At 39.5% G+C, this 13,233-nt stretch overlaps 1 long non-coding RNA gene across 1 annotated transcript; it reads right to left on the minus strand.

Moving 5' to 3' along the window:
- Positions 1-9,715: 9,715 nt before the first annotated feature.
- Positions 9,716-12,875, minus strand: LOC110369283. The gene is made up of 3 exons (XR_002428881.2): positions 10,307-12,875; positions 9,888-10,199; positions 9,716-9,815 (listed from the first exon to the last, which is right to left on the minus strand). It is a non-coding gene; the product is annotated as an uncharacterized LOC110369283 (long non-coding RNA).
- Between the last annotated feature and the right edge of the window lie 358 nt (positions 12,876-13,233).

Below are 13,233 nucleotides of genomic sequence, written 5' to 3' on the forward strand. Positions count from 1 at the left end.
CGGAGCAGGGAGGAACGCCCCCATCTCTGTGTGTTCGTGAAGCAAACAAAGAGCACACATCTTATTCGACACAAGCTCATGCCAACATAAAAGCTCTACAAGCTCTTTTTGTGCATAAGGAACATAAAAAAAAAAAATTTCAATATCTCTAACGACTATAACTAGATCAAACACATTAAAACAAATAAAATCACACTCATTGTTTTAAAACTGCTAGCGCCACTATGTTATATGCATGTGTTTTTGTTAACATCAGTGTAAATAGTAACATGTACCCTGTGTAGATAGATCCAGAAAAATGTATACCGCTAGCAAAATTGAGATTAAAATAATCTTTTAATTTGACTCTTCTGACTGAAAGTGATTTAAATTCATTTACATGACAATAAAAACATGTTCCCTTCCACTATAGAAATGGTCAACAGTGTTGCATAATTGCACTTCGAAAGCTCAATAAAGTGTGTTGTGTCTTTTGTTGAATAAAACATTTGAGACCGAAAGTTTTATTAATCATAAGTAGATTCAGTCTGAATGACTATTTTGTGTTTGTCAAGCTCTGTTTTTTTTTTTACTGTGAATAAAGGCCACTAGTAATACAAAGTCTTACTTTTTACACCTCATTATCTTGTGCAATTAAGATATGAATTGTTCATAACATCTAAAGTGAAACCTCCCTTTAGATGAGATGCAGACATTTGTAAAGCTCATAAAACTGCGTGTGGTCCTGATGTTTACAAAGTGACTGTCTTATTCTTTAAAGTTATTAGTGAATGGCTTAGATGTAATGGAGATACTTCTTTGTGCTGTAAAGAATGACTGTCCACTTAAAATAAATTGATTTATTGAAGTAAGATTCAGTGCAGGCATGTTAAACATTTTAGTTTGTTTTGGCATATTGCAAGTTTATCTGCTGTAAGTTCAATATCCTTCTTGCTGCTTCATTAATTTACAATTATTTATCTTATACATGTTAAATTGCTCCAATAGGTTCTCAAGCTTGTTGTTGACCTTTCTTGGTCAGTTGATTGGTGTAAGTGTGGTTGTTTGGGTTTATGCAAGGTTATGTACGTAGTTTTGTTTTGTCCTGTATTTGAATAAATTAAGTAGAGAAAGAAAAGGTTTTAATGATAACAGGGATTGTTTATCGGAGCAGTTTTAAAATTCTTTACGTTATTAAAAGTGATCTAAAAGGAGATGGCTGTTATTGTTTAATTCCCCTTTCATTTGATTAAAGTACAAAATAATTAAAGAATTAGAAAATAACTTTTTTATGTGCACTAACAAACATTTTCAACTTTCCCATGGCAATTTCTGAATAAACCTAAATTCGATTTATTGCAACATCTACGTTTTGTTTTCTGTCTAAATTCAAGGTATTTCTTGCTGGGGAAACCCCCCAAAAAACATGTAAGTTTGAACAAATCAACTTGAGGAAATGAAAACTGTTGGAACATATGTTTGCCCTCTTTTCCTCAAGCAAGGCAATGTCTATGGCCACCCGCAAAAGTAAGACCAAGCCATTTTTCTTCCACTGAGCCATATCCCATTTACCTTACTAAACATTTTTCAAGTCTTCCTCATTTCAGTTGGATTAGAAGAGCTCGAGCAAGGGGTTCCTGAGAACTTCCAAGAAAAAATTTAAAATCCTTACTTCTTTCCTGGAAAGTTTCAATTGGTGCTCAAAACAGTTGTCATTCCTGGGGGCTTGATGCCTCAACTTGGTTAATACTACTGCAGAAACCAGTCTACTGTGTATTTTTATGGACAAGCGTCACTGCAACTGTATTTCAAGTAGGCAGTCTAATGAGCTTTCTAACCATCTCCATATGGACGTGCTCTAAAGTCTAGACGGAGGGGCAGTAGTGGTGGTAAGCGATGGTGTGCTGACTGTGCCGTACTCTGCACTCCTGCACACGTTGCAACACAACCACAAACACTAGAGTTAAACCAAGGGCAAGCCTCACTTGTTTTTAACCACATTGCCTATACATAGTTACACATGTAGGTAATAATATATTGATGTATTGCTCACTGGCAATCCATATTTTGTCAAGTATCTAAAATATTTTGGACCTCCGAATTAACCATTTTCTCTTTTACGTTGTTTCCATAAACAAATTATTTTAGCCTAAAAATTGCTGGCATTTTGGAAATCAGGCGATAAGCTTGCGCATCTCTTCCAGTTTCAGCTGGACCGTCTTAATGTTGGAAGCTGTGAGGCATGCTTGAAAGCTAACAACTGTAGTAGTTTCATGCTTTCATGAACATAATGCACATTGACACATTTGAGTGTCAGAATTGGGAATCTGCTATATATGTACCATTTTCTTCAATATTCAGAGAAAAGAGAAGGTAAAGCAGCCCTACAGCATGCTACCACTACCACTTCAGGAAGATCTGCTTTATTGACGATAGGGCATTAGTTCAGTCTTGTTTTTTTCCACTCATACTCTTTGGATTCTCACTGAAGCACAGCTTAATGTGGGCAATGTTTTTGGAAAATGCCGGCCTGAATATTTTTCTCAACTAACCCTCTGTGTCTTAGAGTACCTTTTCCAACCACCAGCTCATTACATTTCTTGTCTGTGGATTTTCTGCATTGACTTTGTAACCTTTTTCTCAACGCAAAAGCCTCGAATCATAGAGATTTAAGAAACTCGGGGCGGACCACCAGACTTGTGAGATTGAGTATTTATGTGTGAGCATGTACTCGAAATTCCGCCAGTATAAATAAATAGATAATATTAATAAGAATTAATAATAATGAAGCTCCAGTAGCATTACAGATTTCCTGCATCGTACATGCAAGTAATTATCTACCTTGGTGTATTGTTGGTGTCAAATCATCTTTTCACATTTTAATTGAAATCAAAAAGGAGATTCTATTTTCAGTTTCTGTTATGTCCTAGACCAGTTGAATGCTACCCCTCAATACTGAGTAAATATTAATGACAGCTGCCATAAGCATTAGAAGAGATTAAACTCTTTTCATTCACGTATGTGCAATTTTAATAGTAGAAATACTCTGTGCTAAAGTAGAAACCACACCTCCATCACAACCAGTGCCTTGTTTTTTTTTTTTTTTACAGAAATTGCATGCGTGCCAGTTTTCATGGAAGCCTGGAAAACTCAAGCTGGTATCTGTTTGTGGGTGGGATGGGATAATACTCTTAAGTGCTTTAATGGATATTCTGTAACGGCATTATGTTTATAAATAGTGACAACCCTACTTGGTTTTGGAAGGTTTTCTTCAATTTAGCCCAAAATCACACGCATATTTACTAATTTCAACCTAACTACCAACATCTTGTGAAGAGATGCCATTATGTATCATCTCAACTGTACCCCATCCACTATAATGAAGGCAAGGTATTTAGACTTCCTTTCTAGAGCAGCCGCAGTACAGATTAAACTGGATGCATTAATGGATTATAGAACCGTCCCTCCACCATTTCACTTGCACTTGTATGACGTAGCAGGATTACAACAGTGGGCTGCGAACACATTTGTCCCAAGTGATAAAGAGACTGCAGGGGTAGAACATTGATGACACGATCAAAACCAGTAACAGAAAATGTTTGGGATAATATCACGTATCTATGCTCACATTTTTACCCACTTCTCCAAGATGTTCCATGTTACACTTCGCAGATGTAATCCCCCACTGGGTCAAAAGTGAGTAACACGTTGGGTGGGGTCGAGCCAGTACTATGGTGTGGATTCAGATTTTCAATGCAGATAATCCTAACAGTGTCACTTACAGATATAGCTCTTAATTTCGTATTAAATAAGTAGTTTACTATTAATATAGTAAACATAGATTAATCCATAACAAATAGCCTTTGTTTTGCATGTTGAGTATTGCATTGATAGAGCAATGCATAAAATAACAGATTCAAATATATATTTTGTATTGCTTATTCTGTTTAGGGACATTTTTTTTAAATTATACTATCACACACTACACTTTAATAGGAATTAGTAAATTTAATTGCTATTTAACCTTCCTTTTAAGCACAGTTTGGGATTCCCTCATTAATGAAGGATCATCCCTGGAGTTTGTCCTCTTCACTCATGCCCTGACTAATGTGACTCTCCTTTGATGGTGATTTCCGCTTTGCAGAGTAACTCAAATCTATCATGCATAATGTAAAATAACGTACGGGTTGGATGGACCAGAACCATCACAGGTCATTGGATTAAAGACGAATGTTGCTTGACTGGATCCATAAATAAGCAACAATCGGCCTGTTTTGAAAGGCAAATTATACCATGACACTTTACAACTGGCAAATAGAAGAGTTTGGGGCTGAAGGCATTTGGAAATGTAGTCAGGATGATTGGACTGCCCACAGAAGGGTTGGTTGATCGGTGACATGCTGTACAGAAACAGTTAAACCTGCCATCCATAACAGAAGACAACCATTATGTGAGCATGTTTCACACATTAAGGTCAAGATAGACGTGATGAGGATGCTCAGAGTGCTTAGCATCTTATCTGATAAATAACTTTGAATAAGATCAGATTGGAGAAACAGAAGTTCTGACTGGATAGTAGAACTAACAGCAACCAAGACTGGGACCAGTTCCAACCCAGATTTCTGCCATCTCAAAACTAGCTAAATTAAGAATGAAATGTCATGGTTAATAGGGTTGCTTTCTGCGTTTTGTCCCAGTCTAAGGGTATTTACACTGAAGGCAGGAAAGGTCAGCAAAACAAAATGTGTGAATTGCGAGCAGCCACAGTAACTATCCAAAGGAAAAGTAATGTTTAGTAAATGAAATACAAGGGTTATGCTTTTGGCAATGCTATTTTTCTATCTGTCTATACCATCAGATGCCATCACTATATAGTTATTAACCAGCAATGCTAAACATGTTTTATTTTGCAGCCATCTCACAAAGAAAGTTAGCGGTAACAGACCACAGACTGGAACATAAAGGATATAAGGTATTTCTGGCTAATGAACAATTTGAAACATTTGTTTCTTTTATGCCTATTCATTTTTGTTTTCTTGTAATCTGTGCCTCTACACTTGTTTTTACTGATAGATCAGGGAAGTAATTATCTTTTGAGTGTTAATATTTTGAAACGACTCCAATAACTTGAAATGAAACTTTAGAATTGGACGTTTTCAACGACTAAATGGAAAAGTCAAAATTATGGCTCAAATAGAGGCCCTTTTATGGGAAATGTCTACGACAAGGATTCACCTAAGGAAATGTTACCAAACAACTTTATTTTTTGTTTTTTTATGTCTTCGAAATCCTTCTGCATTTCCTTTGTGATGCGTGTGAAGCTGTTCTTGCAGCAACTTTTCAAAGACTTTTTAAACTATCCAAACTTCCTCTCTATACCTCCACCCCCACTCCCACTCCAGCCACCAATACCCAGGACACAAAAAGCAATATGTGGCTCAAAAGTCACAGGGCCATATGAGGAAGAAAGTAAATATTTAATGTTTGTTCCTTCTTCTCTTTATTATAGGTGGCAGCTTTTGGCTGTCTGAACACACGTTTACTATAAACAACAGAAGGAGAACAGATGAGAAACTGGAAGATTTCAACTGTATGCTTTTGAATGGAAAAAAAGTATATATTACTCAGTATATTGGAGTAATTTACCGTGAAGCGATGTGCAGACAAAAAAAAATGTTTCTTTCATTTAATTTATCTGCTAGGCCTTTTAAAGTTTTCACACTAAGCTCAAAAGCTTAAAAGTTTTGTCTGAGTGTTTGATTTTGAAATTCACATCTGTCAAAAGCCGCAGTCAGTAAACACCAGTATGCTCAAAGGAGTCAACCTGAAGCTTAAATATTTCTAACGTGAAAAATTGTGTTTAAAAGCTTTTTGAGTTTTTTTGACCTGGATTATTACTTTTTTTAAAAGTCTGTTAATTAATTTAGTTTCATTAAAGCAACTGAGCAAAACCTATTTATTGTTTGAACATAGTGCTCTGTGAGGAATTAAAGAGGTTTTGGGCACCTTACCTCTTGTTGGCTATTTGTTACCTGTATAAACAGAGAGTTTGGGTCGTTTAACCAGTAATAACTTAGACTCATTCCCAGTTACTGTTGGAGTCCATCAAGCTCACCAAGACTTTGAATATCTTTTATATACATAAATCACCAGTCTAGTTGACCACGTGTCATTCAGATGATAGCTTCCATAAACAGAGCCAGCATTGCAGAACCAAAGATGCAATTGAACAGAACTTAGTTGGATTCAAATAAAGTTACATGCAAAAATATGTAAGCCATTCTAAAACTCAACCTACATTTGTCATGATTTGTCTTTGGTTGAACCCGGACACAGCATGCACGCACAGAGCTTGTTCTTGAAGTGAGTTTTATTGTACAGAATGGAGGGTTAATGACGAGAGGAACCAGAGTCTTTATGGACGGAGATGAAGGGTGCAGAAGCTGGCTGACAGGAGGAGCGCGGGGAGACTGACTGGGAGGAAACTCAGGAGCGGAGGACTTGAGACCGTGGAACAGCTGCGGGACCGGAGAGCGTGGAATTGTTGCAGAACTTGAGAGCTTGGAACTGAGTTGCAGAACTTGAGAGCGTGGAATCGAGTTGCAGAACTTGAGAGCGTGGAACTGAGTTGCAGAACTTGAGAGCGTGGAACTGAGTTGCAGGACTTGAGAGCGTGGAACTGAGTTGCAGGACTTGGGAGCATGGAACTGAGTTGCAGAACTTGAGAGCGTGGAACTGAGTTGCAGAACTTGAGAGCGTGGAACTGAGTTGCAGGACTTGGGAGTGTGGAACTGAGTTGCAGAACTTGAGAGCGTGGAACTGAGTTGCAGAACTTGAGAGCGTCCGATGGAGGATAGCTGAGCAGAGTCTGAGAGAAGTGACTTGAACAAAAACCAAGTAGAAGCAACGTTTTTCAGGCTGACTGCAACAAAACTGAGCTGACATCGAATACTGGCTGAGACTGAGCAGGAGTGAACACTACGGACCGGCGACGAGAGCAGAAAGAGGTGAGTTTAAATAAGGGTGGAACCAGGTGGAAGCAGTTGGAGGTTAATTGCAGCCTGTCAGGAGAAACCAATCAGGCTGCGCAGGAAAGAGAGAGGGGGAGAGAGGCTCAGCATGCAGCCTACAAGCTGCATCCTGACAACATTAGTGTTGTGTAAAGCATGTTATTACCCAAGTTCTTGAAATTGTGATACTCAGAATTAGATGTGATTTACACCACCTTTTTTCAAAGATATGAAGACTACAGAACAGTTGTAAAATATACATCAAATTAAGTAAATATGAGTTGAGAACTGGTCTGGCTATGAGTGCTTTGATTCAGCTGCTTCTTTTATTTATATATGTTTAATTGCATTAAAGGAAACAGTAGCCAGTTGGCCTTAACCTTCTTTTGACCTTGGTGCTTTCAGAAATAACACAAGGTGGCTTTGTGTTACTAAAACCAAAATCCAGGCTTGAAGTGTTTTGTGCAATGTTACAAAAACACCCGTTGGCATGAGCTATAGATAGTGGCAAAAAAGGCAGCTGAAAGAAACGTGAAAGGAATTACCATTTGGAAGGACCTTAGAGTAGAGTTTCTGCTTTTGTGGATTGAAAGTACCAAGATGAGGTGTTTTGGGTATTTGGAAATACCTTAGCACGATACCTTGGAGATAATGTACAAGTTCCTGTACAAGTTCCTTTGAAAGGAGGCTTCTGATCAGACATGAGAATTGCAGAAGTGTTTAGATTTTGGTGGAGGAATTCCTTTCACTTGGGTGTTGTTTCTTTTAACCGTTTGCCATTTAGGACGTTTGTAGTTTCAGTTGTTTTATAGCTTAACTTTTTCAGGAAAAACAGGAACTCTCTACCATGTGATGTGTATAAACTAACCACAGTAGCCCTTTCATGAAGTGCTTCAAGGAGTCAGGATCCCCAGGGGTATAACTATTTGTTGTAGCTCCCTGGGGATCCTGAATCCCCAGGATGTTGCACCTTTCTATCGTTCATCCCTAGATCCAATTTTTTGTTATCGGTTTAGTTTTTTGTTCAGTATTTATGTTATTAGTGTATTCTGATATCTGTTTCAGTTCCTGATAGCTTCTGTTCTTTATTATTTATGTTGTCCTGTTAGATCTGTTCCTTCTTAGTTTAGTTAAGTCCCCCCACATCTGACCATTAACCTGTTTCCTGTTAAATTATTTCCTCTGCACCTGCTAGTTCACTGTCCCCCTTCTCCTACAGCCGATATTTGCCTCACTCGGTTCATTTGTGTCTTATTGCTCCACTTATTGTTCCTTCCGTCTCCTCTCCAATAAGTTTAGGCAGCTCTGTCACATACATTGTCAGGTTCTCCATTTTCATCCATGCCGTGTTCCTGGTTCCTGTTTCCCTGCAAGCCTTGTTTATCATTTTAATAAATCATGTTCTACTCATCATGCGCCTCCCAAGCTCTTGTCCGCTTTCTGGTCCAACCACAAACCTGATTGAGGGATTAAACCATATTTTGGAGTCTGCACATATTTTGTAAAACAACAGAGGTAGTAAGGGGGGTTGAAGTCAACCAAACACTATTGTGTGCCTGACTCTCTTAACAAGGTAGTCACAGCCTCCCAGCATCAGCTATTGTAAAAATGTAAAAAATGATTTCAGTGTTCGATGAGGCGATCCTATTTGGTTTGTATGGCAAGGTTGGGGCAGGTTGAACTGAGTTTAACTATAGTTGAAGTTATAGTTGCATTGCATACGTTTCACAGGTAAAGTATTCTTGAGGTGATCAAGCAACAAAACCATGGCATGCAGCTGATCTTTCTTTCCTTTCCTGCAGCTCTCTTTACAGGCTGCATAGGGGGGACATTAACATTAACAACTTGATCTGGCTGAGTAGAATACTTCAAAGTAACCTTGGATGCAAAATAAGTATGGTCAGTGACTGTCTCTGACTGACAATAAGACTGATACTGGCTAGTCCAGAGCTCCTTCTGGGAAGAATCTGAAACAATTAGAGATTCCCCAAGAAGAGAATTTGTTCCCAATTACGACTAAGCTTTTTTTCCCTACTGTCTAAGGGAGACTGTGTTGAAACCACAGTTCCGCACACTACCTACTTGAGCCCAGTTCAAGCAGACACTCGCAGTAGACCGAGAGGGGCCACCATGTCTTCTTTGCTCATCGGACCCACCACAGAAGTCATTGGCCATTGGACATCTTCCACTGTTTATCAGAACAAGAGTACAGTAAGAGGTTTTGTATGGGCAGAGAAAATTATTCTAGGATAAAACTATTTAAATATGGTTCCTTTCATTGTGCTTTGCCTTGTTTTGATGGTTAACAGGCTTAGAACACACCTAAGCTGGGGCTGTTAGTCAATCTTTATGTCAATTAAATAGTCAGGTAATGTGAGCTACTTCCGTTTTATGTGCCTATTCCCTTCCCTCTCACCAACCTGCATAAAATATGTCTGTATAGTCCTTATAAACATGTTAAATTGTGTCTACCTTATCCCCAATGCTAAAAACTCTACTATGGTTAAGATAGTAGCCAACATTAGTTCTGCTGTGTTTACAACATAACACATTGTGTTCATATGGAAATCAGCCGTAGCACTCCGCCAGTGTTCATTCACACATTAATATTTTCATAAATCATACTTACACACTACATGTGGTTGTGTCAGGAAGGTCATCCAGCTCAAGACTGTCATGTTTTTTATGTGTTTGGCCCACATGCAGAACACAGTCGGGAGGCAGAAAGCAGTTTAAGGTGTTTATTAAGTGAGCGGAGATACAGAAAGGTAGAGGAACCACAATGGGCAAGCGTCTGACAGAGACGTAGGACCGGGACCGATTACTCTGCGGATCAAAGAAACAGTGGGTTAGGTTGTGCCGTGAAATAGAGCCGTAAGGGTTCTGTGGAGAGCTTACCGCCGAGTTCGGGAAACCTAGCCGGGGAGAGTGGAGCTGGAAGACGGACTCAGCGGGCAGCACTGATGGTGGGATTTGTGGTCAGTGAGCAGCTGGAGGAACCAGGGTGGTATGAAAAGGTCCTTATCCCGGTTTGGTAATACCAAGGGAGCCTAGGGATGAGATCCAAGTAGAGAGCAGTGTTGGTCTGAGCACGAGAGGGTATCTGGTGTGGAATCAAGTATGGCTGAGTCAGGAGGCAGGCCGTGGAAGTCAGAGCACAAGGGAGAGTCCCTGGAGTGGGATCCAGAATGTTAGGCGACCTGAGAGACACTGGAGGAGAAGGATTAGTGAGCGAAAGGTGAGCTGTCATGAGACAGTGGCCAACTGAGGCATACCACATAAGGTTAACACTCTGGCGTCCTCCAGCTGTCACTCACTGCTTAAGTACTCCAAGCCACGGTGCTGAATGAGGCGCAGGTGCACGCCACACCCACCAGCCAACTGCAATCACCTGTGGAGAGAGGGAAAGAGAGAGAAACGGCAGGGCCGGCAGAAAGGTGCACTGCGCTACCTGCTGAGTCCTGACAAAGACATTTACCAAATTTACCAATGCAAGTCAATTAAATGATCTTCACACTGGATCGGCCAAGGCCCAGGTTAACAACAACCACCACTGGTGCTGTTGACCAACAGGGTGCTGGTGGAAATAGAATTACTCTGATGGTAAGGAGGATGAAAAGGACAAAGATAGAGCAGATGACAAAGAGGTGGAAGCTGAAAAAGTAAGAAAGTTGTGTGGCTTTTAGGGAGGACTTGAGATAGGCCCTGGGATGCCAGGAGGCGCTTCCAAATAATTGGACAACTACAGCTAACTCTGTCAGGGAGACATGAAGAAGAGTAATTGGTATTTATTCTGAAAGGAAAGTTGACAAGACAACTTGGTGGTGGAAAGAGAAAGTACAGGAATAAGTTCAGACAGAGTTCAGCTAAGAACAAATGAGACAAGGTGAGGACTGAAGAGAGTCACCAGGAATACAGAGTGATGCAGTATAAAGTGAAGGTAGCAGTAGCATACAATGACTTGTATCATAGGTTGAACAGTAATGAAGGAGAGAAAGATTTATACAGATTGAGAGGCAGAGAGACTGAGATGGGAAGGATGTTCAACAAGTTAGGGTGATCAAGGATTGAGATGGAAATGTACTGACAAGTGCAACAGGTGTGAAAAAGAAGATGGAGGGAGTACCTAGAAGAGTTGTGTCCAAATTGGAATTCCAAGAAAGATTTGACCGACCAGTACTGGTGGCTGGTGCAGGTGGAAACTTTTTATTTTTAGAGCAAAAATATTACAGACATGTTAAAATATTAAAAGTGAATGTTGAATTGAATGTTACAATACCAAACATTTGTCATTTAATATCCACACTTTTTACATTCCCTTTAATTTCATAGTGAATAGAACCACCTCTATTCACATCCTATACTAAAATGCAGACTTTAGTGCATTAAAATCTGATTGGAACTTATTTATCAAACTTGGCTAAATACAGATATTTGTTTATTAAAATGATCATATTTTGTAGAACAGATTCAAAAAATTCACACCAATGTTTCGTTATGTTATTTTTATTCATTCTTTGGCTCGCAAGTGCTTTTAACTTGACAATTTCGACCCATGAGCCCAACATTTGTGACACTCCTGAGCTAGAGAAAGCAAAATGACACAGTGCCGAGAGGGTAGCTGTGGTATTGCATGATGAAGTCTAGAGTAGCAAATAAGTACGTTAGAGTGGGGCAGGACATGTATGAGGGCTGTAGGACAGTGGTGAGGTGTGCTCTAGGTGTGAAAGAGGACTTCAAGTTGGAAGTGGGACTGCATCAAGGATTCACTCTGAGCCACTTCTTTTTTTGCTGTGGTGATAGACAGATTGACAGAGGTTAGTCAAGAATCTCCATAGACTATAATGTTTGCAGGCGACATTGTGATCTGCAGTGAGAGCAGGGACAAGGGAGGGAAATCTAGAGATAGAAGTTTGCCTACTTGTCTGGAAAGGAGTGGAATGAAGGTTAGCCAAAGTAAAATAGAATACATGAGGGTGAATAAGAGGGACTCAAGTGGTCATGAGGTTACAGGGAGCAGAGATTAAGAACGTGGAGGATTTTAAGTACTTACGGTCAACAGTCCAGAACAAAAAAAGGGTGTAAAAGAAAAACGTGTCCAAGCAGGTTGGAACAGTTGAAGAAAAGTGTCAGGTGTGATCAAAAAAGTATATCAGCGAAAATGAAAGGAACACTGTACACGATGGTGGTGAGAACAGTGATGTTTTATGGTTTAGAGACTGTGACACTGAGGAAGAGACAAGGGGCAGAGCTGGAAGCAGCAGAGGAGAAGATTTTAAAGTTCTCTTTGGGAGTGATGAGGATAGATAGGATCAGGAATTAGTACATCAGAGGAACAGCTCATGTTATATCTTTTGTAGATAAAACCAGAGAGACCAGACTGAGATGGTTTGGACATGTACAGAGGAGGGGTCGTGAGTACATTGGTAGAAGGATGTTGAGGAACTGTCAAGCAGTAGGCCTAGAGGAAGACCAAAGAGAAGATTTATGTATGGAGTTAAAGAGAACATGAAGGTGGTCGTTAGAGAAGAAGATGCAGAAGGGTACATAGGATTAGATGGAGACAGATGACTAGCTGTGGTGATCCCTAAAAGGGAAAAGTCAAAAGATCATGAAGAGTACTTAAAGGTTCATCTGAGACTTTAAGTGGTTGCTAATGTAACACAGCAAGCTGGTATCTTCTTTGCTGTTGACTGAGTCACAAATTCTGAATGTTACATCATCACACCTGCAGTCAAGATGGCCAAAATATTGGTCTATGCTCATTGTAACCCACAATCTTGGTTGTCCACTAGTTCTACATGTCTCATCTGGCAGTGTAGCACTAATAAATGCTGCCCTAATAACAAAGAGAGTCCAAAAGATTTACTTTCACAAGTGGAGCATTACTGCTGTCGCCGCACTGCGGCGCTTGATATATATATGCAAAAAAAACTTTATTGAATATTATTTTGGGATTATTTTAAGTTCAATGGACACAGAAATGGAACACAAAAGAGAAAGAAAAAGATGAGACAAAGTACTAAAAGGGAGAAAAGGTGACAAAAATAGAGAAGAGGAAGAAGAGAGTACAAGATAACATCCATGGAGTCTGCTTCTACAGCTGCAGAGAGATGTAAAAGGAATAGCAAAACCAACCAAAAAAGTATCACATGGACAAACAACCAATGCCTTGATACCATCGCTGAAAAACACAGTGTTATTTAATGCAAGATGTATATAGTGACAGCCAAAGCTACTGATA

The sequence above is a fragment of the Fundulus heteroclitus genome, chromosome 8 (assembly GCF_011125445.2).
Source record: "Fundulus heteroclitus isolate FHET01 chromosome 8, MU-UCD_Fhet_4.1, whole genome shotgun sequence".
Taxonomy (NCBI): Eukaryota; Metazoa; Chordata; class Actinopteri; order Cyprinodontiformes; family Fundulidae; genus Fundulus; species Fundulus heteroclitus.